General features: G+C 38.0%; 1 protein-coding gene and 1 pseudogene across 1 annotated transcript in view; both read right to left on the reverse strand.

Annotated features, from left to right (window-relative positions):
• Positions 1–26,025, reverse strand: part of TESK2 (testis associated actin remodelling kinase 2) — a 131,010-nt gene that overhangs the window by 69,530 nt on the left and 35,455 nt on the right. The gene's annotated exons all lie outside the window — the stretch shown is intronic.
• Positions 13,884–24,291, reverse strand: LOC102969824 (annotated as a pseudogene).

Genomic DNA, 26,025 nt, shown 5'->3' on the forward strand with positions numbered 1-26,025 from the left:
TATATTTCTATCAAAAATTTATTTTTTTAATGTTTTTTAACTTATTTTTATGTTTTTTAATTTATTTTGAGAGAGACAGAAACAGAGTATGAGTAGGGGAAGGGCAGAGAGAGAGGGAGACACAGAATCTGAAGAAGGCTCCAGGCTTTGAGCTGTCAGCCCAGAGCCCGAGGCGGGGCTTGAACTCATGTACCACAAGATCATGACCTGAGCCGAAATCAGATGTTTAACCGACTGAGACACCCAGGAGCCCTCTATCAAAAATTTAAAAATAAAAATATTATTATAAAGGGTAAGACCTCAAAAAATTAAAAATAAAATTGCCACATGATCCAGCAGTTCTACTTCTGGGTATGTACCCAAAAGAATTGAAAGTAGAGTTTCAATTTGCACACCCATGTTCATGGCAGCATTATTCACAACAGCCAAGACGTATATGCAACACAGGTGCTCACTGACAGAGGAATAAACAAAATGTTTATTTTGTTTATAGAATGGAATAGAATGGAATGGAATAGAATGGAATATTATAGAATTGATATGGAATATTATAGAATGGAATATTATTATTTAGCCTTAAAAAGAAAGGAAATTCTGACACATGCTATAATACAGATGAACCTTGAAGTTATTATGCTAAGTGAAATAACCCAGTCACAAAAAGATAAATACCATATGTTTCCACTTACTTGAGGTACTTAGGGTAGTTAAATTTATACAAACATAATGTAGAATGGTGGTTGCCAGAGGCTAGGGGAAGGGGAGGGATTTGGAGTTGTATACTGGGTATAGAGTTTCAGTTCTGCAAGATGAAGAGTTCTGGAGACTGGTAGCACAACCACGTGAACTGAATTATACACTTAAATATGATTAAGATGGTAAATCTTGTATGTACTTTACCATAATTATAAATAAATGAAGAGAGGGAGGGAAGAAAAGCAAGAAAAAAGAAAGGGAGAAAGAAGATAACAGAAGAGAAAATCGGTACTTCTCCTTGACTTTTAAATTCATCTGATGCTACCACAGGATCTTCAAATCTACTTTCTAAAGAAGAGCATAGCAGAGTGGTGAAGGGCTCCAGGTCAGGAAATGAGCAGACTGAATACAACATTTTAATACTTACATGATTAGAATGACTTCTCTGTGAAGACCTCTACTGTAAAATGAAGAGAACAATAGTCTCTATCTCCTAGCATGATTATGGAGGACAAAATAGTGTTATGTTAGATAAACGAGATAATGGATGCAAACTAACACAGAGGTTGGCCCAATAAGCATTCAATAAATAGGTATTGTTTTTAATAAAAATAAGAAAGTATAGGGGCGCCTGGGTGGCTCAGTCAGTTAAGGGTCCGATTTGGGCTCAGGTCATGATCTTAGTGATTTCAAGCCCCGCACCAGGCTCTGTGCTGACAGCTCGGAGCCTGGAGTCTGGTTTGGATTCTGCGTTTCCTGCTCTCTCTGCCCCTCCCTTGCTCACACTCTGTCTCTGTCTGTCTCAAGAATAAATAAACATTAAAAAAATATTTAAAAAAATAAACTATATGCTCATAAGAATTTAGCATATCAGGTGAATTTGACATAACACAGAAAATACTATTATAATTTTAAGTGAAAAACAGTAGTATATGTAATTGCTGTATAATACCCCCAAGATTACTTATATACTACAAAGGGAAAAATATGTCTTTACAATGGAGAGATCTGCTGGTTAGCACCTTAACCAAGGGGTTGGTCACATTTAGCATTACCAAAAGTGAAACACCTGGCATTGTCAACTTTCTGATGTGATGTAATATACATACTGAAATGTTTAAGTCAAATCTAATCACAAGAAAACAATTAGACACATCCAGAATATCTAAAAGACAACTAGACAATCCTCTCCAAACAAAATGTGGGGGAATATTCTAGATTAAGTGACATTAACAGACATAACCCCTGAAACGAAATGTATGAAACCTTGATTTGATTCTGGGTTCAAAAAAGCTATAAAAAACTTTTTGTTGGGGCCCCTGGCTGACTCAGTTGGTAGAGGATGTGACTCTTGATCTCAGGGTCATGAGTTCAAGCTCCATGTTGGGCGTAGAGCTTACTTAATTAAAAAAAACAAAAAACACCCACCTTTTGCTGGCAAATAGGAAAACTTTTAATAGGAACTGTATATGAAATTATTTTTCTGAATTAAGGTTAATTGTCTCAGTTATAAATAATGATACTATGGCCTCGTAGAAGAACGCATTCTTAGAAGATATATACTAAAATATTTATATTAAAGTGTCATGATAGCTGCAATTTGCTTTCAAGTGTTGTAAAAAATATATATATATACCAATGGGGCACCTGGTTGGCTCAGTTAGTAGTACAGCATGTAACTCTTGATCTCAGGATTGTAAGTTCAAGTCCCATGTTGGGTGTAGAGATGACTTTAAAAAATAAAATAAAATCTTAAAAAAATACAGATAGATAAAGCAATGTAGGAAAACATTAGCTGGCAAATCCAGGTGAAGGGACTATAGGGGTTTTATACTATTCTTTCCATTTTCTATAGATTTTTATTTTTTTAATTAAAACATTTTTTAATGTTTTATTTATTTTTGAGAGAGAGACAAAGCATGAATGGGGGAGGGGCAGAGAGAGAGGGAGACACAGAACCCGAAGCAGGCTCCAGTCTCTGAGCTGTCAGCACAGAGCCCGATGCAGGGCTCGAACCCGTGAACCATGATATCATGACCTGAGCCAAAGTCGGATGCTCAACCGACTAAGCCACACAGGCACTCCCAATTTTCTATAGATTTTTAAAGCTTCCAAAAGTTGGAAGAAACAAGTAAAAAATTTATCTTATTTTCTCCCATAAATTTAGCATTAAGAAATAAAGAACAGTTTTTTAATCACACACAAAAAAAATCCTGCATATGATATATGCCCAAGCCTATGCTAAAACAAAAAGTGGAAGTAAGTTTATCAAATGTGAATAGTGACTGTCACTGGTGGTAGAACTAATATCAATGATTTATTTTCTTTTACTTTTCTTCATTTTCCAATTCTTTCACAGTATATTTGACTAAAATTTCTAATAGAAAATATAACTTTTCAACTTCAATTTATATTAATTTTTACCTAAATAATACATGCATATATTTTCTTTGTAACACATTAAAACAATATAAATAAAAATAAATAAGTCCCTTTGACTATCCGATCCATTAAATGCAATCTTCTGTGTTCATTCCAAGTAGTTATTGTCTCAAGCTTGATGAGTACCCCTCTAGGCCTTTAAAAAATGCACTGACAACACTCCCTCAATACATACACAGACACACAGACACACACACACACATTAGGAAACAGAGAGCATGGCATCTAACTGCAGACAAAATTAAAGTTTTATAGAACAGAGGCTTATATTCACATGTTCAGAAGTCCAAGTACCCTGCAGGTTTTAAAGATGTTTCAGTAATATACCAAAACAAACAAAAAAGCACAGATACAATCAAATAACAATACTAAGTCACCAGAAATGTCTGTGTACATAAGAGTTTCTCTACCAGCATGGTAGTATTCTAATGAGTAACCCCCATCATCCCACAGTTCTTCTGGATAAAGTATGAACAATGGGAAAATTAAAGGAAGAGGCCAACCAGAAGAAAGAGAACTATATAAAGGGTGAGCAGAAAAATTGAGAACTGCTACTTAGAATGAATGATCGCAGACACCAAGAAAACATTCAGTGGCATTAGGCAGGCAACTATCAAGAACAGAGTTTCTCCCCTTGATCAAAGATTCAGACCCTAAAACTAATATCTGAGTTGAAGATAATTTCCAGATCTGCAAACAAGAGTTACATATCACAAACTAAAGTCCAGTCAAGTGTGTACATGCAGGCTGGAAGTGGCCGATTACCTTTCATTAGTCTTTTCAGGTACAAATAGTAACAAATATTATCATCCTCTATGCAAGGCACTGTGCTGGATGTTGAGAAGCCTATAGATCAACACTAGGCATCAGCTTGTCAGGTCTTCCAGTAATCCATGCCCCCAAATCACAAAGTTACCTTGTTGCTCTCCAGTTTAAAATTCTTCAATGGCTCACTGATACTTAAGGAATAAAGTCCAAACTCCTTAGCAAAACTAAATTCATCTACTGCTCCCTGTCTATCCCTGTGCCCACTCTTCCCCCTATCTTTACCTATTATATATTTATATTTGTAATTCTTACAAATGCATCACACTCTCATACTTCCTTGCCTTGACATATACTATTCTCCTTGCCTTGATGCAATCCTCACCTCCTGAGCCCAATACCAATCTCCCTACTAAATTTCTTTCAATTATTCAAGATATAGAAACATCACTTTCCCTGGGAAAAATCTCTTTACTTCAAGAAAAACTGGATGCTCCATTCTGTGTTTTCTTACTACTCTACCCTTAATTATCTGTATTACAGAATTTGCATTACATAATTTGCATATCGTATTACAGAATTTGCATATTGCATTTGTATGTTGGTAGTCTACCTATCTTCTATATGTCTAAGAGCAGTCTGGGTTCAAGATGGCAACACAGGAAGACCCTGAACTCATCTCCTTCTATGGACACATAGAATCTACAACTACAAGGGCGCCTGGGTGGCTCAGTTGGTTACACTTCCGACTTCCACTCAGGTAATGATCTCACGGTTCATGGGTTCGAGCCCCGCGACAGGATCTGTGTTGATGGTCCAGAGCCTGAGGCCAGCTTCAGATTCTGTGTCTACGTCTCTCTCTGCCCTCCCCCACCCATGCTCTCTCTCTCTCTCTCTCTCAAATATAAATAAACATTTTTAAAAATCAGATTAAAAAAGAGATTAAAAAATCTACAACTACATATGAATAATTTCCCATATGCTTCAAGCCAAGAACTTGCCCCGTTCATTTTTCTATCCCTGAAAGAGTAGTTCAGCTTTCTTCCACACCCCACATACACACCTTTTGACATGTAGGACTTATTTTTATATGGGCACTCTAGATTTTTGTCAAAAATCATACAAAGGTAAGCAGGAAAGAGAAACATGACAATAATTATATAACTACGAACAGACATTAGATTTTTTCAAATAGAAAAAACAAATTACAGGTTACAAATACAATCCTATGTCCATTAGCTATTTCTATAGCCCATTTTTATTCCATTCAAATAAGCATATTAACACACAAATGAGAGTGACAGTTAATATAGGGGTACCTCTAATTCAACTCTAATTTATATTTTTAAAATTAAATTATTTGCATATGTTTAATAACAAATCACATCCCATATATTCACTTTTAGCAGTGTGGTATAAAATCAAGCTAAGAATCCCTTCTCTGGCACAGTGCCTTTAGTTTAGCATTTAGAAATTGCTCAAAAAATATTTGCTGAATTTAAATAGTTAACTTGAGTCAGGAGGCTTAATTTCTAGAGCAAATGAGAAACATAAACCTCTGACCAGTTCAGAGAAATAGTAAGGAGAGAATTAAATAATAATTAGGACAAGAACATAAGAACTGTCACAAAGCAATTAATCATTAAGTTAACTGTTAAATGAATGGCTTAGGACTTCCAGTCAAGAAGTCACAGTGAATATACAATAAGTATACAGTAAGCTGGTATAGCAATGTAAGTATTAGGCATATGCAGTGTTTAAAGCAATAATTTTCAATAGAGGCTATAACAAGTCACTTACGAGGCGTTTTTAAAGTTTTTAGATTAAGGTTTTTGGTTATAACAATGACTGGGGGCAAGGAGTGTTGCTGGCCAGAGATGCTAGACATCCTGCAAGGTACCAGGACAGTACTGCACAAGGAAGCATTGTTCTATGTGCTGTATGAAATTCAAATATCTTGCTAGACATTCATGTAAATGAAGAACATATATATGTATTATTACCTGAACTTGGATTCTAACACTATTTGACAAAAAAAAAAAAAGTCATCTTGCATGGTTTTAATATATACTAAATTTTCTAGAAATACAACTATATTATGAATTGAGGAAAAATCACTTCTTTCGTTATGTTCAGAAGAACACATGAAGAATTGGTCAACATTTCAGAAAATCAGACCACCAGTAGCAATGCTGCTCCTAGTATTTGAAGTATAGTATAGTCGTATAGTATTTGAATCCTATACAACTGTATTGTATTATACAATATGTATCAGAACCCATTTGTAGTTTTTATACTCACAATGATTTATTTAGCCTTTATTTTAAAATATCACCTATGCTGGGGAGCCTGGGTGACTGTCAGTTAAGCATCTGACTCTTAGATTTCGGCTCAGGTCATGATCTCATGGTCTTGAGATGGAGCTCCATGTCAGACTCCACGCTGTTAGTGTCTGACTCTTGATCTTGGCTCCGGTCATAATCTCACAGTTCGTGAGTTTCAGCCCCACATGGGGCTCAACACTGATGGTGCAGAGCCTGCTTGGGATTCTGTCTCATTTCTCTCTGCCTCTCCTCCGCAGGTGCTTGCTCTCTCTCTCTCTCTCTCTCTCTCTCAACATAAACTTAAAATAAGTTTATGGCTTATTTTATGGCTTATTTTATGTTATGTTTTATGGCTTAAGTTTATGGCTCAGTCGTTGGACCACCCAACCCTTGATTTTGGCTTAGGTCATGATCCCAGGGTTAGGGGATCAAGTCCCACAGTGGTCTCTGTGCTGAGCATGGTAAGAATCTCTCTCCCTCTGCCCCTCTCCCCTGCTTGTGCTCTCTTTCTCTTGCTAAAAATTAAAAAAAAAAAAATCAACCATAAATTAAAAGCATATTTTTGCTTTGCTCACAAATAAATTTATCAGTGTTCCTACTCTGCCAAGTTTTTTCCCTCAATGAAACATTCAAGATTAAATGAATATTTTACAAAGAAACACTGATAAAGCTGGCAAAGATATATCATACCTCGTTCTTTTCTCTCCTTCATCAATCTGTAATTTGCCTTGGCAAGCTATCGCTATTTCATTTGAGGTCACTGTCCTCTTTCCCTTATCACATACAAATAAGTCTAGTCCATTAGATTTTTTTGGTCTGTTATACTTTTATTCTAATATCCACTGGTATCTCTGCTCTTTAATTTTTCTTCTTGCATGGAATGGCTTCTGTCTTCTCTTAAATCTAAAACTAATCATTTGTGGGGCGTCTGGGTAGCTCAGTTGATCAAGTGTCTGACTTCAGCTAAGGTCATGATCTCACGCTTCGTGGGTTCGAGCCCCACATTGGGCTCTGTGCTGACAGCTCAGAGCCTGGAGACTGCTTCAGATTCTGTCTCCCTCCTTCTCTGCCCCTCCCCCACTCACGCTCTGTTTCTCTCTTTCTCTCAAAAATAAACATTAAAAAAAAATTTTAAACCAGTCATTTGTGAGAGGGTAAAAGCATCAGACTACTTCATTAAATTTTCTACAGTAGTCAGGCCCCAAATTTTGCATATTGAAATGTATATTTTTACTAATTTAATTTTCTTTTACTTCTTGTTTATCATAGAGTTAGGGTATCATGTTGATGCTTTATAATTATGAACAACAGTAACCTAATTACCTATCAATTTGATTTCCAAGGTAGTCAGAATTCATTAAAAAATTGTTATAGTAGCAATAATATAGCTATTATTCATAGCACTTGCTTCGTACTAGGCTCTGTTATACTGTATATATATACGCGTATATATATATATATATATACGCGTATATATATATATATATATATATATATATATATATATATATATATTAACTCAATCCTCAAAACAATTCTGGGAGGTTGGTATTATTAATGTCTCCTATTTTACAGCTATGGAAATTGGGCACAGAGAGATTAAAAGGACTTTCTCAAGATCCTACATCTAGTAAACGAGAGAGCCAGAATTTGAACCCAGATAATGGAAACATTAGGGCTAAAATGCTTGAGAACAACTAATCTAAGGGAAAAAGCACTGCATGCACCCTACAAAACTGCCAAGAAATAATAATTATGACCTTGTATGTATCTAACAACACAGACTTGTAATATATAAAACAAAAACTGACAAAACACAAGGCAAGTTTAACAAATCCACAGTCTTCATGGGAGTATTTAACATACCTCTCAGAAACTGAAAGTTCTAGAAGATAAATGAGTATGGATATAGCACTTTTTTTTAAAGTTTATTTATTTTGAGAGAGAGCGGAAACACATGTGCATGAGCATTGGAGGGGGCAGAGACAGAGAGGACAGAGAGAGAATCTCAAGGAGGTTCTGCACTGTCAGTGCTGAGCCCAAAGTGGGGCTCAAACCCAGAAACCATGAGATCTTGACCTGAGCCGAAATCAAGAGTTGGATGGTTAACAGACTAAGCCACCCAGATGGCTGATATGATACATTTTAATAACAAAACTGATATGCTTGATTCAATCTTGTCCCAATAAAGGTAGGCTTTATTTATCTTTTTTTTTTTTCAAGTCCATATGAAAAAATTGACCAAAATGCCTGGATCATAAAGGAATTCTCAAAAAATTTCAAAGAATGTAGTTCCAAAACCACATTCCCAGACCACTATGAAATAAAATTAGAAGTCAACAACAACAAAAAAATAATTAAAAACAAGCATAGTAGACAACACTGTTTATCAACATCTATTTTCCCCCTCTTCTTGACTTACAGGACCTCAGTTAGTTGGCAATGTGCTTGGTTAATTAAAACATTCAGGGCGCCTGGGTGCTCGGTCGGTTAAGTATCTGACTCTTGATTTTGGATCAGGTCATGATCTCACAGTTCATGAGTTCCAGCCCTGCATCAGGCTCCGCACTCACATTATAGAGCCCTCTTGGGATTCATTCTCTCTCTCTCTCTCTCTCTCTCTCTCCCTCTCTCTCTCTCTCTCTCTCTCTCTCTCCCTCTCTCTCCCTCCCCCGCTCTCTCTAGAGTAGCCAGGTGACATAGTACTAAGTAAGGAGATATAAGTGGGAATTGCTAGGTAGGGATTCTAGAAACGTTTCCCTGATGAAATTGCCCTTTATCGTTTTTATAGACTGGAGCAAAGACGTAGTGCTTGCATCAAGAACAGCTACCTTATAACCAAAAGGCCACAAACTACACACTAAAGACAAGGAAACTAGAAGCTTGGTTTGTTGAGGACTTCCTTAAGCAGCTGCACAGCATAGGCATTTCTCAAGATTTCTTGAGAAAAATTTGAATAAGCCACTGTGTTCAGGTTTCTGTAACATACTGCCAAAAACAATCCTAACTGATTTGCAAAAAATATTAAAAATAAATGGGTTAGGGGCACCTGGGTGGCTCAGTCAGTTGAGCCTCCAACTTCGGCTCCAGATGTGATCTCACGGTTTGTGAGTTCGAGCCCTACATCAGGCTCTGTGCTGGCAGCTCAGAGCCTGGAGCCTGCTTTGGATTCTGTGTCTCCCTCTCTCTCTGACCCTCCCCTGTTCATGGTCTGTCTGTCTCTGTCTCAAAAATAAATAAACATTTAAAAAAATGTAAAAATGGGTTAGAGTTCAACTAAAAATGCCATATAAAAATATAAAAATAAAGATAAAAACAAAAATTAATGAAATAGGAAACAAAGAAACAATTGAGAGATTCAACAAACCAAAAGCTGACTTGGGAATACAAAAAACTAATAAACATATCTGCAGTGACTCTGGATCAAGAAAAAATCTTTTAGGGGCGCCTGGGGGGCTCAGTCAGTTGAGCGTCTGACTTCAGCTCAGGTCATGATCTTGCAGTTTGTAAGTTTGAGCCCTGCATTGGGCCCTATGCTGACAGCTCAGAGACTAGAACCTGCTTTGGATTCTGTGTCTCCCTCTTTCTTTGCCCCTCCCCCACTCTGTCTCTCTCTCACTCAAAAATAAACATTTTAAAAATTAAAAAAAAAAGAAAGAAAAAATTAAAAGAAAAAATCTTTTATTGTCTAGCTCCTGCCTATCTCTCTAGATTCATCAGAGTTTTGCCATTCCTTTACATGCATCCACCAGACTTAAACTAAATCAAATTTCTCACCGTTCCTAGAATATTCCTCTGTGCCTCCACATATGCTTTTCCTACTGCTTGAAATGCCCTTTCCCTTACTTGTCCACAAGACAAGCTCTATTTTCTCCTTCAAGAAAACTAAAGGGTGACTTCCTCTATGAAGCCTTCTCTGACCCCTTCACACAATGTTTATACTGGTGCCCAGTATTATATTCCTTAGTCCCCTATGCATACTTTCACACACTTAGCAAATATGTATTGAGTAATTTCAGGCTCTTGCTAAAGTTCTATTTTAGCAAATACTGTGTTTTAAATATATTTCCTATCTTCCATCCTAAGCAAAGAGCTCTTTTAGGGCAGGATTTTATTCCTCTATCCCTAACACCTAGCTCAATGTCCTACACCTAATGAGTATTAACTAAATATCTGCTGAGTAAATAAATGAATAAGGTGGCAAATTGCAATGTTTATCACATGCTGCAACAGAAGTAGCAACAGAGTGCAATGAGATTACACAAAAGGACAGTAACCAACTCTCTCACTCTCACTGACGCAAAATAATACACTCTAGAATCAACTTTTTGTAGTATCTTTCACGTGCCTTCACATATATCATATCATTTACAGAAATACTTCCACGAGCTGAGTGAATGCAAGTTGTACAATACAACTTGTGTGCTTCTAGTTTTTGTCCCCCATCTCCCCCCCCCCGCCGAATTATCAATTAAAGTGAAGGATCTTGGCAGGTATTTCTACACAGCAATATGAACACAGTAAAATTTGCTACCTGATAAATTATCACTTGTCACTGAGTGCTGAGCTTGGCCCACTGAGACATCTACAATATTCTTTACTACTTAGCCCAACTTCCCACAGCAGCTCTAGGGGAAATATTAAATGTACTGAAAAGGGCCAAAAGCTCCAATCATATATTGCTGTGTGTGAACCTTAAGTGCACATATGATACACAGTGCCTCCTATAAAATACATCATTTCCCCTCCACACCAGCCAAACACCAAACCTCCCCAGGAGAGCTCCCGCTCTGAAACCCCCAGTATCTCAAAGAGGTTACAAAACCAGATAAATGCAACAAGGAACACAATAGGAAATTTAGCAAGAAGTAGTTTTGACAGACAATAAGGCTATGCAACAAAGACGATTACCAAGGTGCAAAGCCCTAAGTTGCACTGGACTGTTATCACCCTCTTTCTCCACACTTTTCAATGCTAAACTCCTTTAAAAAGGGTGGTGGAAGGTGGGGAGGGAAGTTTGTTTTCCTCTTTATACCCTCTTTTGTAAATGTCTGTAACACGGTGTCAGCTCTTTGGAATTTATGTTTGGTAGCTCTGGCAGCTTCCTTGAACTTTACGAACCTACCTCTGACTGCTACTTGTCTCTTCTCCTTCTTCACACCCTCCCCATGTAAAGATACTTAAGGTTCAAGCCTTGCTGCTCTAGTGTCTCTATCCACTCTTTTCCTTGACTGTTTCTAACACTGACAACATTTTCTGATGGTTAAAAATGCACTCAATTCCTAAAAGAAAGAAAGAAAGAAAGAAAGAAAGAAAGAAAGAAAGAAAGAAAGAAAGAAAGAAAGAAAGAAAGAAAGAAAGAAAGAAAGAAAGAAAGAAAGAAAGAAAGAAAAAGAAAAAAGAACATTTTAAAAAGCGCTCAAGGGGCGCCTGGGTGGCGCAGTCGGTTAAGCGTCCGACTTCAGCCAGGTCACGATCTCGCGGTCCGTGAGTTTGAGCCCCGCGTCGGGCTCTGGGCTGATGGCTCAGAGCCTGGAGCCTGTTTCCGATTCTGTGTCTCCCTCTCTCTGCCCCTCCCCCGTTCATGCTCTGTCTGTCTCTCTCTGTCCCAAAAATAAATAAAAAACGTTGAAAAAAAATTTTTTTTAATAAAAAGCGCTCAATTCCTATAAAACACTGCTTTCATGCCAGAGTAATATTGTACGATGAAGAGTTTTCTCTACATTTGTTCTTCTTTAATCTCATTCTTCATACTGAAGGTTACCTTAATTCTCTGACTATATGGGGCAATTTACTTCTGAAATGGCTGATCTGACACAAGGGGACAAACATGGACAAACACACACACACACACACATCCACACACATCTTGCTCACTGATGTTTTGGAGTTTGGGGGTGGGTTCAAATTACTCCCAGAACTCATTACTTTGTTCCTCCAAACAGCTTTGGTATAAACAGACATTGCAGTCAGAGCAATAACTCTAAAAACTGGTACTAAACAGTACCAGAGATGGCTAACGGGCTTACTCCTAACCTTCACACTCAGGTCGAACATTCACTACCTCACATCATCCTGTCTACTTCTTAGTCATTTTATAAAAGCTTCCTTATACACCTTCAAGACTATAGAACTTAACTCTTCTCTGACGCTGTGACTATGAAAACATGCAGTCATTACATATTGTAAGAACAGGATCACACGTAGTGTTGCTGAAAACACTTTTTATGGTGAGGTCTCAGACAGGCAGATGGAAAAGCACAAACACTGGGTGGCTCAGTCAGCTGAGTGTCCAACTCTTGATTTCGCCTCAGGTCATGCATGATCCCAGTATGTGGAATTGAGCCCTGCATCGACTTAAGATTCTCTCCCTCTCTCTCTCTCTCCCTCTGCCCTTCTCAACCACTCATGTTCTCTCTCGAAAAGAAGAGAAGAGAAGAGAAGAGAAGAGAAGAGAAGAGAAGAGAAGAGAAGAGAAGAGAAGAGAACAAACACAACTATGAAAATATAGACAATTTGAGAAAAATCCTTGAGTTTCTATAGATTCAGGTTGTGACAATGATCACATTTGAAAGAGAAAGGATTCAGTGTCTTGAAGATCTCACAAGATGTAGTTGGAGAGACTAAAAAATTGTAGGCAGTTGGCACACTAAGACCGCTGCAGCAACACCAGCATTTTGAGACCCAGTATCTTACTTCTCAAAGTAGATAAAACCACCAGAGAACACAAAAACTTTACCTTCCCAAGCACAAAAATAAAACATCTTAGAACAAAGTAACATTCACATACTAAAATGTTCCCCTTACTTTCTTTATACCACAACTGTTAATACTGTTACAGATTTAGAGTTTGCATGACAACTCCATGTGCACTAAATAATAAATGTATAACCATGAATGTGAATAAACCAATTTTTCAGTACCCAAGCAGATGGCAGATATCTGGCTCTTTTAGTTTATAAGTTTATTATTTCTTACAGCTTGGCATTTCCACATAATGCTGTCAATTTGGAAAATATAAAGGGGGAGAAAGTAGGAACTTTGCCTCTTTTTTTTTTTTCTTGAGAGAGAGAGCGCAAGTGAGCAAGGAGCAGAGACAGAGAGAGAGAGAGAGAGAGAGAGAGAGAAGCGGGGCTCACCCAAAGCGGGGCTCATGTTCACCAGAAGCAGAGCTTGTGCTCACCCAAACCAGGGCTCATGCTCACCCAAAGTGGGACTCAAGCTCATGAACCATGAGATCATAACGTGAGCTGAAGTCAGATGCTTAACAACCAAGCCACCCAGGCGCCCAAGCCTCTAACTTATATAACTAGTTGTATACTTGCCACTCAAAATGAATCAGGTTGAACTCTATAAGAAAGCATACACACACACACACACACACACACACACACACACACAGTATTCTAAAAATATAGCATAAATATATAAAAATTAATAAAATAATCTTTAAATTTTTTCTTGTACACTGGATCAAAATTAGCTATGATATTCCATTCATCAATTACACAGATATGAATTCAAATCCTAGCTGTACCACTTACCTATTGGCAAGACATTAAACATTTTTGGACCTCAGTTTCCTAATTTATTTATGTATTTATTATTATTTTTTCCAAGTTCCAAAAGTTTCTATTACATACAGAGGGGAGGAGTTCAATCCTTCTTGGCTGTGACTTTCCCCATGGCTACCAGCATGTTGCTCAGCTCCTCTCTCTTCCTCTTGGCATGGATGTGTGTCTCCACCTTTTTCTTGATGAACTTGATGGCACCATTGTCCTTGGAGACCTTGAGCAACTCCACGCAGGCTGCTCATATGAGGCAAAGCCATATACCTCTCGGATCATGTACCACACAAACCTGGTGTGCTTGGTGAGGCGCCTGTGGCAGCAGCTATACCTCAGTTTGCTCACGTTCTTAGTCACCTCATGGCCCTTGTTTAGGCCCCCGGCCATAGGGTAGCACAGAGCTACGGCTGCTGCTTCTTAATGGCTCCAGGGCAGGGGCAGTTTCCTCATTTATATAATGGAAGTATAACTGCTTATAGAATTATTGTGGCAAATATAAATATTTGTATAAATAAAAAGATCATGTATACAAGTTCTTAACATAGTACTTAGCACAAAACTCAAAGTCTTAACTGCATTTGTAATAGAAATAATAACTAGCCCTTATATAGGGTATATTATATGCTAGACAGTATTCTAAATACTTTACATACTAGCTCATTACATCCGCTCAACAACCCCATAAGGTAGGTACTATCATTACCTCTATTTTGCAGATGCAGAAACTGAGGCACAGAAGTCAAGTAACTTGCCCAAGGTCAGAAAGCTTATAAGTGGTAGAGCCAAGATTCAAATAGAGTCATTATAGTGGTGCCTGCCTGGCTCAGGTGATGCAGCATGTTGACTCTTGATCTCAGGGTTGTGAGTTCGAGCCTCATATTGGGTTTAGAAAAAAAAATTTTTAAAGGCTCAAACAGAGGCAGTCTAGCTCCAGAGTCTGTCTCTCTCTCATGTTGCTTCTCAATGCATTCTCTTCTTTCTTTCTTTTTATACTGAAGTATAATTGACATACAGTGTTATATTAGTTTCAGGTGTACAATTTGATTAGCAAACTCTACATATTCTTATAACATATATATGGGGTTTTTTTCATGCAACAAATATTTAGTGAGTACCCACTACTTGGCAGAGTCTGTGCCAAGTACTAAAGACACAGAGATGAAAAACATAGGGAGGTCTGATCTAACAGAGAAACACAAACACGTAAAAAAAAAAGTCATAAAATGTAGCATTGCTCTGATAAAAGTTTATATAGGGTATACAGGAGGTACAAAGGAGAGAAGAGGCAATCATGCTATGAAAAATATGATAATTACAAGAAAAGAAGGCATTTGATATCACATGACCATAAAAAATTAAATCATATCTGGGGCTCAGTTATGGGCCCAGTTAGTTAAGCAACAGACTCTTGATTTAGGCTTGGTCCTGCGGTCATGTGATTGAGCCCTGGGTCGGGTCCTCACTCAGCATGGAGCCTGCTTGGGATTCTCTCTCCAATCTCTCCCCTCCCGCTCCTCTTCCCCACTTGTGCTCTCTCTCTCTAATAAAAATAACAATAATAGAATTTTTAAAAATGAAATCACATCTAAAAATAGTGGGCTAACCTAAGATCAAATTTGAACTGTTGTGCAAAAATAAAATAGAGAAAATAACATCTAAAATAACAAAAGCTACTATTTGCTCGATCGACAAAACATTGTACAAGATGCTCTACACATTTCATTTGATCCTTCCAACATTACAAGGTAGGCATTGTTATACAGGGTACAGTGAAAAGAACACAAACTTTGTGTTCATCCTAGGTTCAAATTTCTTCACCAAGTCTCTCTCTCTCACTAACACACAGGTACACAGATACACACACCGGTACTCTTACCCTCTTACTACTTGTATTCAGGCTCCTTTGCCAGCTCTTCCTTCCTCTACTCAACCCTTAAATGTTTGAGTTCATCAATACTTGGTCCCAGGCTCTCTTCTGTCTGTTTATACTCCCTGTATAACATCATTCACACCCATGGCTTCAGTTACTCTATGTTTTTTTTTTAATTTTTTTTAACGTTTATTTATTTTTGAGACAGAGGGAGACAGAGCATGAACGGGGGAGGGTCAGAGAGAGGGAGACACAGAATCTGAAGCAGGCTCCAGGCTCTGAGCTGTCAGCACAGAGCCCGACGCGGGGCTCTAACTCACAGACCGCGAGATCATGACCTGAGCTGAAGTCGGCCGCTTAACCGACTGAGCCACCCAGGCGCCCCCAGTTACTCTATGTTAATAGCTCTTATATCTACATTTCCAAGCCAGATCTCTCTTCTGAACTCTAGATGTTAACTGCTTATAGAGGTTTCACATTCTAATCCAAATCTGAAATCGTCAAATACATTCCTCCTTCAGAGTTCAAACATCCAGCTACTTGTACTTGAAATCATCTTTGATTCCTCCTTCCTCTCACCGTCACATCCAACCATTCACCAAATGCTACAGTTAATACCTTCAAAGTATCTCTCAATTTTTTTATAAGCATACTTAAGTTGGTAAATTAAACCGCATGTCTAGAGGCACCTGGGCGGGTGGCTCAGTTGATTAAGCGTCTGACTTCAGCTCAGGTCATGATCTCGCGGTTGGTGAGTTGGAACTCTGCATCAGGCTCTCTGCTGTCACCTGCTTCAGATCCTCTGTCTCTCTCTCTGCCCCTCCCAGCTCATGCTCTCTCTCTCAAAAATGAATAAATGTTTTTCAAAAAGATTTTTAAAAAGCATGTCTAGTATCTCAAATCATTTCACTCCACACCATTCCAGTTACCACCATGCACACTTCTGCCACAGTCACATATCACATCTTTCACTTTGGACCATTGCCAAACTGAATCAGTTCTTACCCTCTCCAACCCACTTACTTAAAATTAAAAGCAAGTGTCTTAAGATAAAATCGAAAATTCTTATCCTTGAGTACCTCTACAGATGATGAAGTCCTCAACAATAAACCCCTGCTTACCTCTGCAACATATTTCATCTCTTACCAATCTCCCCGACCCTCTGCTGAAGCCATTCTAGACTTCTTTCAGATCCTTAACTGCATCTCAGACTTCTCTCATCTAGGCCTACAAATAGATTGTTCCTTCCTCTTGGAATGTTCATTTCTCCAACCTATTCCTTCACTTGGCTAGTTCCTATTTACCCTTCAAGTCTCAACTTAAACTTCACTTTCTCAAGAAGAGCATTCTCCCACTCCAAATTAGACAATGGCTTTTTTGTACTCCCATTGCAATCCGTGTGTGGCAACAGACTCTAGACTGGCTCCCATGATCCCTACCCCTAGTGTTCATGCCATTGTGTGATCCTTTCCCCTTGAGCCTGGGCAGGGTCTGTGACTTATTTTTAACCAATACAATATGGCAAAGGTGACTCAAAATTTAAAACATCAAAAATGAATTAACTGCGGGACACCTGGGTAGCTCAGTCGGTTGAGTATCCGACTTCAGCTCAGTTCATGATCTTGCAGTTCGTGAGTTCAAGCTCCACATCGGAGCTTGACAGCAACAGAGTCAGCCTGTCAGCACAGAGCCGGCTTCAGATCCTCTGTCCCCCTCTCTCTGTACCCGCCCCCCTGCTTGCACTCTCCAAAAAAAAAAAATTTTTTTTTAAATAAATAAGAAGAAAAAAATGAATTAACTGTGACCTAAATGTCACATAAGCTTGTAACCTATCTTATTAGAAGACTCGTTTACTAGCTTCAAAGACTCAAGCTGCCAATATGAAACATATCAAGCTGAAGCCCTCAATTCAACAGCCTGCAAGGAATTGAATGCTGCCACCAACCACATGAGCTTAGTAGCAAATCCTTCCCCAGTTGAGCCCCAGATAAGATGTCAGCCCCAGATGACACCATTTTGTAAAAGTTTTTTTTAATTTATTTAACTAATCTCTACACCCAACATGGGGCTTGAACTCACAAGCCTGAGATCAAGAGTCACACCCTCTTCTGACTGAGCCAGTCAGGATCTCCACCCAACCTGACACCTTAATTACAGCTTTGTGAGACCATGGAGCAGGGGACCCAGCCAAGTCCTGCCTGGACTCTTGAACCACAGAAAAAGATATCATAAATACGTATTCCTTTCAACTATTGCATTCATGGTAATACTGCTATGCAGCAATAGGAAACTAATATGCCATGTTCCTCTTTGTGTTGTAATCACCCTTGTAATTACTTAATATAAATATTTACCATTAGATTATAAATTCCACAATGGCAAGAATAACAAGTCTTACTCATTACTGTATCTCAGCACTTAGCACAATGCCTAACATATAGAAGAACCACAATATAGTGAATGGATGGATGGATGGATAGATGCCTATTCTATGCCAGGCACAGTGCTATACCCTGGCAAAACAAAAATAAATAACACATAGTCCCTATCCTCATGGAGCTTAAAGCTAAGTGGGATGACAGACACTTTAAATAGATCATTTCAACAGAATATGATAAAAGTAACAGGTTTCTGTGAAGACAACGGGCATGTAACTCAGACTGTGCAAGGGTCTAGGTATGGGAGAGGAGAAAACTTATATAGTCAAGATTTATGTTAAGCAGGTGACATGATCTTGTACATAGAAAATTCTAGGGGCACCTGGATGGCTCAGTCAGTTAAGCATCTGACTCTCAGTTTTGGCTCAGGTCATGATCTCAATGTTTCGTGGGTTTGAGCGTTGCGTCGGGCTCTGTGCTGACAACGCAGAGCCTGCTTGGGATTCTCTTCCTTTCTCTGCTTCTCCCCCACTTACTCTCTCATTCTCTCTCTCTCTCTCTCTCTCTCTCTCTCTCTCTCTCTCTTTCTCTCTCTCAAATAAACTTTAAAAAAGAAAATTCCAAAATTCTAAAAAATAAAAGAGTTCAGCAAAGTTATAGGATACAAGACAAATACAAACATCAATTGTATTTTTTTACACTAGCAATAAATAATCTGAAAAATGAAATTAAGAAAACCATTTCCCTTATAATAATACTGCTAGAAACTAATTCCTTTCCCTAGAACACTGGGTGACTGAGGCATTCTTCTTGTAGCACATAAAGTTCTCTTCTGAAGTGAAAAGAGTACAGCTCCGCCCACGTTTTACCCTGTGGTATCTTCTACTGTCACTTTGGAAGACACCAACTAGCTTTGACCTGATACTGGTATTCTTTTCCTAACTTGATCTTATGTCAGCATTCCAACACTTCCACTGCTAAAATTAAAGGGTCCTCATTACATGAATATAAGAATCCTCCCAAACCAAAGATTACTCTTCTGTTTTAATTCATCTCTTTTCATTGTAGTCATTTTGCTTTAATAAAAATTTTTTTTGTTATTTTTAATGTTTATTTATTTACTGATTTATTTTTGAGAGACAGAGAGAGCATGTGCGCACGTGAGGGAGGGGCGGGGGGTGGGGGGAGACAGAGATCTGAAGCAGCTTGGTGCTGACAGCAGAGAGCCTGATGCGGGGCTCAAACTCATGAACAATGAGATCCTGACCTGAGCCGAAGTCACACAGTTAACCGACTGAGCCACCCAAGCAACCCAATAAAAAATATTTTAAAGATAGAAAAGAAAAGAGGGGTCCCTGGGTGGCTCAGTCGGTTAATCTTGACTCTTGATTTCATCTCAGATCATGATCTCATGGTTTGTGAGTTCAAGCCCCATGTCAGGCTCTGCACTGACAGTGCACATGCGTGCGCATGCTCTCTCTCTCAAAATAAATAAATAAACTGAAAGAAAGAAAGAAGGAAAGAAAAGAAAAGAAAAGAAAAGAAAAGAAAAGAAAAGAAAAGAAAAGAAGGAAAAGAAAACAATTCCATTTACAATAGCATCAAAACTTAAGAGCTAAAACTACAGAACTCTTAGAATAAAACATTGGGGGAAATCTTTATGACTTTGGATTTGATACCAAAAGCACAAGCAACAAAAGAAAAAAACAGATAAACTGAACAGCATCAAAAGACACTATATAAATATGGGAGTACCCAAACTGGAAGTCAGTAAATGAACTGATCTACAAGTGTGGTTATGACAAAATCAACAAGAAGCGAATTATCTTGACAGATAACACATTGACTGCTCACTCTTTTGGTAAATATGGCATTATCTGCATGGAGGATCTGATTCACAAGATCTATACTGTTAGAATATATTTCAAAGAAGCAAATAACTTCTTATGGCCCTTCAAATTATCTTCTCCATGAGGGGGAATAAAGAAAAAGACCACCCGTTTGGCAAAAGGTGGAGATGCCCACAACAGGGAAGACCAGATCAACAGGCTCATTAGAAGGATGAACTGAGCAGGGTGCCCGGGTGGTTCAATCAGCTGAGCGTCCGACTTTAGCTCAGGTCATGATCTCACAGTTCATGGGTTCAAGCCCAGCATTGGGCTCTGTGCTGACAACTCAGAGCCTGGATGGAGCCTGCTTCAGATTCTGTGTCTCCCTCTCTCTCTGCTCCTCCCCATTTGTGCTCTGTCTCTCTGTCTCTCAAAAATAAACATTAAAAAATAATAATAATAAGGCATCCAAATCGGCAAGGAGGAAAAACTTTCACTCTTCGCAGATGACATGATACTCTACATGGAAAACCCAAAAGATTCCACCAAAAAACTGCTGGAACTGATCCATGAATTCACCAAAGTCACAGGACATAAAATCAATGCACAGAAATCCGTTGTATTCTTACACATCAATAATGAAGTGACGGAAAGAGAAATCAAGGAATCGACCCCATTTACATTTGCACCAAAAACCATAAAATACCTAGGAATAAATCTAACCAAAGAGGTGAAAACTCTATATACTGAAAACTACTGAAAGCTTATGAAAGAAATTGAAGAAGACACACACACACACACATACACACACACAAATGGAAAAACATTCCATGCTCCTGGACTGGAAGAATAAATGTTGTTAAAATGTCCATACTACCCAAAGCAATCTACATATTCAATGCAATCCCTACCAAAATAATACCAGCGTTCTTCACAGAGCTACAACAAACAATCCTAAAGTTTGTAGGGAACCAGAAAAGACCCAAAATAGCCAAAGCAATCTTGAAAAAGAAAACCAAAGCAGGAGGCATCACAATCCCAGACTTCAAGCTATACTACAAAGTTGTAACCATCAAGACAGTATGATACTGGCACAAAAACAGACACTCAGATCAATGGAACAGAATAGAGAACCCAGGAATGGACCCACAAACATATGGCCAACTAATCTTTGACAAAGCAGGAAAGAATATCCAATGGAATAAAGACAGTCTCTTCAGCAAGTGGTGCTGGGAAAACTGGACAGAGACATGGCAGAAAAATGAACCTGGACCACTTTCTTACACCATACACAAAAATAAATTCAAAATGGATGAAAGACCTAAAATTAAGACAGGAAGCCATCAAAATCCTCAAGGAGAAAGCAGGCAAAAACCTCTTTGATCTTGGCCACAGCAACTTCTTACTCAACTTGTCTCTGGAGGCAAGGGAAACAAAAGCAAAAATGAACTACTGGGACCTCATCAAAATAAAAAGCTTCTGCACAGCGAAGGAAACAATCAGCAAAACTAAAAGGCAACCAACAGAATGGAAGAAGATATTTGCAAACTACATATCAGATAAAGGGTTAGCATCCAAAATCTATTAAGAACTTATCAAACTCAATACTCAACAAACAAATAATCCAGTGAAGAAATGGGCAAAAGACATGAATAGACACTTCTCCAAAGAAGACATCCAGATGGCCAACCGACACATGAAAAAATGCTCAACATCACTCATCATCAGGGAAATACAAATCAAAACCACAATGAGATTCCACCTCACACCTATCAGAATGGCTAACATTTACAACTCAGGTAATAACAGATGTTGGCGAGGATGTGGAGAAAGAGGATCTCTTTTGCACTGCTGGTGGGAACGCAAACTGGTGCAGCCACTCTGGAAAATGGTATGGAGGTTCCTCAAAAAATTAAAAATAGAACTACCCTAGGACCCAGCAATTGCACTAGTAGGTATTTATCCAAGGGATATAGGTTTGCTGTTTTGAACCGGCACATGCACCCCCATGTTTATCGCAGCACTATCAACAATAGCCAAAGTATGGAAAGAGCCCAAATGTCCACTGATGGATGAATGGATAAAGAAGATGTGGTATATATACACAAGGAGTACTACTCGGCAATCAAAAAGAATGAAATCTTGCCATTTGCAACTACGTGGATGGAACTGGAGGGTATTATGCTAAGTGAAATTAGTCAGTCAGAGAAAGACAAATATCTATGACTTCATTCATATGAGGAATTTAAGATACAAAACAGATGAACATAAGGGAAGGGAAGCAAAAGTAACAGGGAGGGGGATAAAACATAAGAGACTCTTAAATATAGAGAACAAACAGAGGGTTGCTAGAGGGATTGTGTGAGGGAGGATGAGCTAAATGGATAAAAAGCATTAAGAGACACTTGTTGGGATGAGCACTGGGTGTTATACATAGGGGATGAACCACTGGAATCTACTCCCAAAATCATTGTTGTACTATATGCTAACTAACCTGGAAGTAAATACATACATACATACATACATACATACATACATAAAATTAAAAACAATTTTTAAAAAAAATTTTAATTAAAAAAAGGATTAACTGAGGTATCTACCATGATTATTTTTGTAATCTGGACAGTTAACAAACGACTACTTTCAAATTGAAAAAATAAAGGATACTATATAAAGAACTACAACTCGACAAAAACAACTCAATTCAAAAATGTGCAAAGAACTTGAATAGCCATTTCTCAAAAGAAGATAGGCAAATGGCCAAGAAGCACATGAAAAAAATGCTCAATATCACTAGTCATTTGGGAAATGTAAATCAAAACTACAATGAGATACTTCACACCCACTAGGATGGTTATTATAATTTTTATAAAAAGAAAAGAGAGAGAAAATAACAAGTTTTGGCAAGATTGTAGAGAAACTGGACCCCGTATGTTACTAGTAGGAATGCAAAATGATACGGCCAATGTGGAAAACAGTTTGGTACTATTTCAAAAAGTAAATCTTAGAGTTACTTTATATCCCAATAATTCCACTTCTAGGTATATACTCAAAAGAAATGAAAACAAGTACTCAAATACTTGTACACGAATGTTTATAGCTGCACTACTCACAATAGCCAAAAGATAAAAACAATCCAAATGTTTATCAACAGATGACTGTATAAACAAAATGTGGTACTATCCATACACTGAAATATTACTGAGACATAAAAAGAAATGAAGTGGGGCACCTGGGTGGCTCAGTCGGCTAAGTGTCCCACTTCAGCTCAGGTCATGATCTCAACTGCTCATGAGTTCAACCCCCATGTCGAGCTCTGTACTGACAGCTCAGAGCCTGGAGCCTGCTTCAGATTCTGTCTCCGTCTCTCTGCCCCTCCCCTTCTCACTGTCTCTCTGTCTGTCTCTGTCTCTAATATAAAATAAAATATAAAATTTTTTTTAAAAAAGGAATGAAGTACTGACATATACTATAACATGGATCAAAGTTGAAAACATTATGCTAAGTAAACAAAATCAGTCATAAAGGCCACATATGATATGATTCTATTTATATGAAATGTCCAGAATGGACAAATCCATTGAGACAGAAAGTAAAATAGTGGTTGCCAAGGGCTGGGGGAAGGGAGAAATGAGTTGTCACTAATAATGAGTATAGGTTTTCTTTTTAGGATGATAAAATAATTTTTATTTATTTTTTAAATGTTTATTTTTGAGAGAGACAGCATGAGCGAGGGAGGGGCAGAGAAAGAGGGAGACACAGAATCTGAAACAGGCTCCAGGCTCTGAGCTGTCAGCACAGAGCCATATGCAGGGCTCCAACCTACTAGCTGTGAGATCATAACCTGAGCTGAAGTTGGACACTTAACCAACTGAGCCACCCAGACACCCCGATAAAAAATTTTTAATTAGGCAGTGATGATGGCTGCACAACCTTGTAAATATACTAAAAAACACTGAATTATAGATTTTTAAAAGGAGAATTTTACAGTATGTGAATTATTTCTTAGTAAAGCTATTATTAAAAAGAAAAAAGCTACATTGATACTTTGTTCTGGAATGTGATTCCAGGTTTTACAGTTTTCACAATACATGCTAAAATACAGAGTTATATCATGGGGTAATAAAAGGTGACTTATCTCAAAAGATTGGAACAATCACCTTCCTAGAAAGTCTCCTTCCAATCATATTCTCAAACAAAACAGGACTAGATTAAAAAGAAAGGAAGAACCTTGTACTGTATCCCAAAAGAAGCACTCTTAATTGGAAACATTAAGCAGGTTGTCACTGCTAACAATGGAACTGGACAGATTTTTCACTTACCAGAAGGTGAGAGGTGAGAAGCGGGGTCCACTGTGCCATTTGGTTTTATATTTTTCTCTCTTACTCTATTAAATGTGCACACAAACACTAATGTCATCTCCACTTACACATGCTTCAGTCCTTCCCTAACATCCAAAATATTCTAAGTCATTTGCCTAGAAATAATGAAATTGCCCTTAATCTCTATTTCATGATTTTTTTAATGAAAAGGAAAGATTAACAATCAAAGGTGAATATTTGAAGCTCACAAATATTATAAATGCAAATCCAACTTATTTTGTTTCTAGAAGTATATTTTCCCCAAATTTAATAAGAGAGGTTATAAAATGCTTTCAACTTTTCTATGCTTTTAGGCCACAGATTTATAACCTCAGCACTATTAACATTTAAGGCCATATAATTCTGTGTTGCAGAGCACTGTCCTGTGCATTATAGGATATTTTGTGACATCCCTGGCCCCTACCCACTAGATACCAGTAGCATTCACTGCCTAATTGTGACAACCAAAAATAACTTCAGACACTGTCAAATATCACGTTCAGAGCAAAACTGCCCCCAGTTGAGAACAACTGCTCCAGTCCAAGTCCATCTGCCTTAATTATTTCCTAACAGTAGATTAGCTAAACTTATCATTAACCTTAAAAACAAACACATTTTTTGTGAAATACAGAAGCTGAATACACCTAAAAGAGAAGGCTTGTCTTTTGGGTTTGTATAAATCCATTTCTGGAACATATAAACATAACAAAGATCTGTTTTTAAGGATGAGTGACCAGAAGGTCCTAAATTCTAAAACTGAATTATTTTAAAGGAATACAAGCAAGTCACATAAATCCACATTCGTCAGTGTAAAGTCATCCATCAACCAGTCTTCCTTTTGCTATCTAAAGCAACTGAAAGTCCTTAAATTATCTGCATAATTTCTATCTCCCATACCAGAAATCAAATATTTCCTTTTATTGCCAGTGATACACTTTTTATTTAACCTGACCTTTAAAACCCTGTAGTCATTTGTACTTTGTAATCAAAGATAAAAACTAACCATATCCTAGCTGCATTATAGTTATCAGACCAGGAGTTGGCAAACTTTTTCTGTAAAGGGTCAGAGAGTAAATACCTTAGGCTTGAAGGGCCACGTGGTCTTTGTTACAACTATTTAAATCTGTTATTGTAGCACAAAGGCAACCATAAAACATACATACTGACAAATGGGTGTGGATGTGTTGCAATAAAACTTTATTTACAAAAAAAGTGGCAGGCTATAGTTTATCAAACCCTGTATCAGACTATTACATGCAGAATAAATAAATAGACCAATTTCTCTCTTTCCCAATGATAATGTCCTCACCATAAAATTAACTAATTACTTTCTAAAATACCATGAAATAATGTTAACTAGCTTTCTCCTTTTCATAGTAGGCATTTGTAGTAGGATAATGCTAGATCCTACTGCCTTAAATGAGGAATAAAAGCCAACTATGAAAATCAAGTTCAGGTTTGAGATCTATACAGAAAGCCTGAGCCAAGAAATCAAAATAAAGTCTTTAGGTTCAGATCTAGAACCTATATGACTCCAGCAGAAGCAAATGTGAGACCACTATATTAAGTACATCCACAACTTAGAACAAAAGAACTCGGGGCACCTGGGTGGCTCAGTCGGTTGGGCATCCAACTTCAGCTCAGGTCATGATCTCTCAGTTCCTGAGTTCAAGCCCCACATCGGGCTCTGTGCTGACAGCTTGGAGTTTGGAGTTTGGAGCTTGAAGCCTGCTTCAGATTCTGTGTGTCTCTCTCTGCCCCTCCCCTACTTGTACTGTTTCTCTCTTTCTCA

Source organism: Panthera tigris, chromosome C1 (genome assembly GCF_018350195.1).
Source record: "Panthera tigris isolate Pti1 chromosome C1, P.tigris_Pti1_mat1.1, whole genome shotgun sequence".
In the NCBI taxonomy this organism is placed as follows: domain Eukaryota; kingdom Metazoa; phylum Chordata; class Mammalia; order Carnivora; family Felidae; genus Panthera; species Panthera tigris.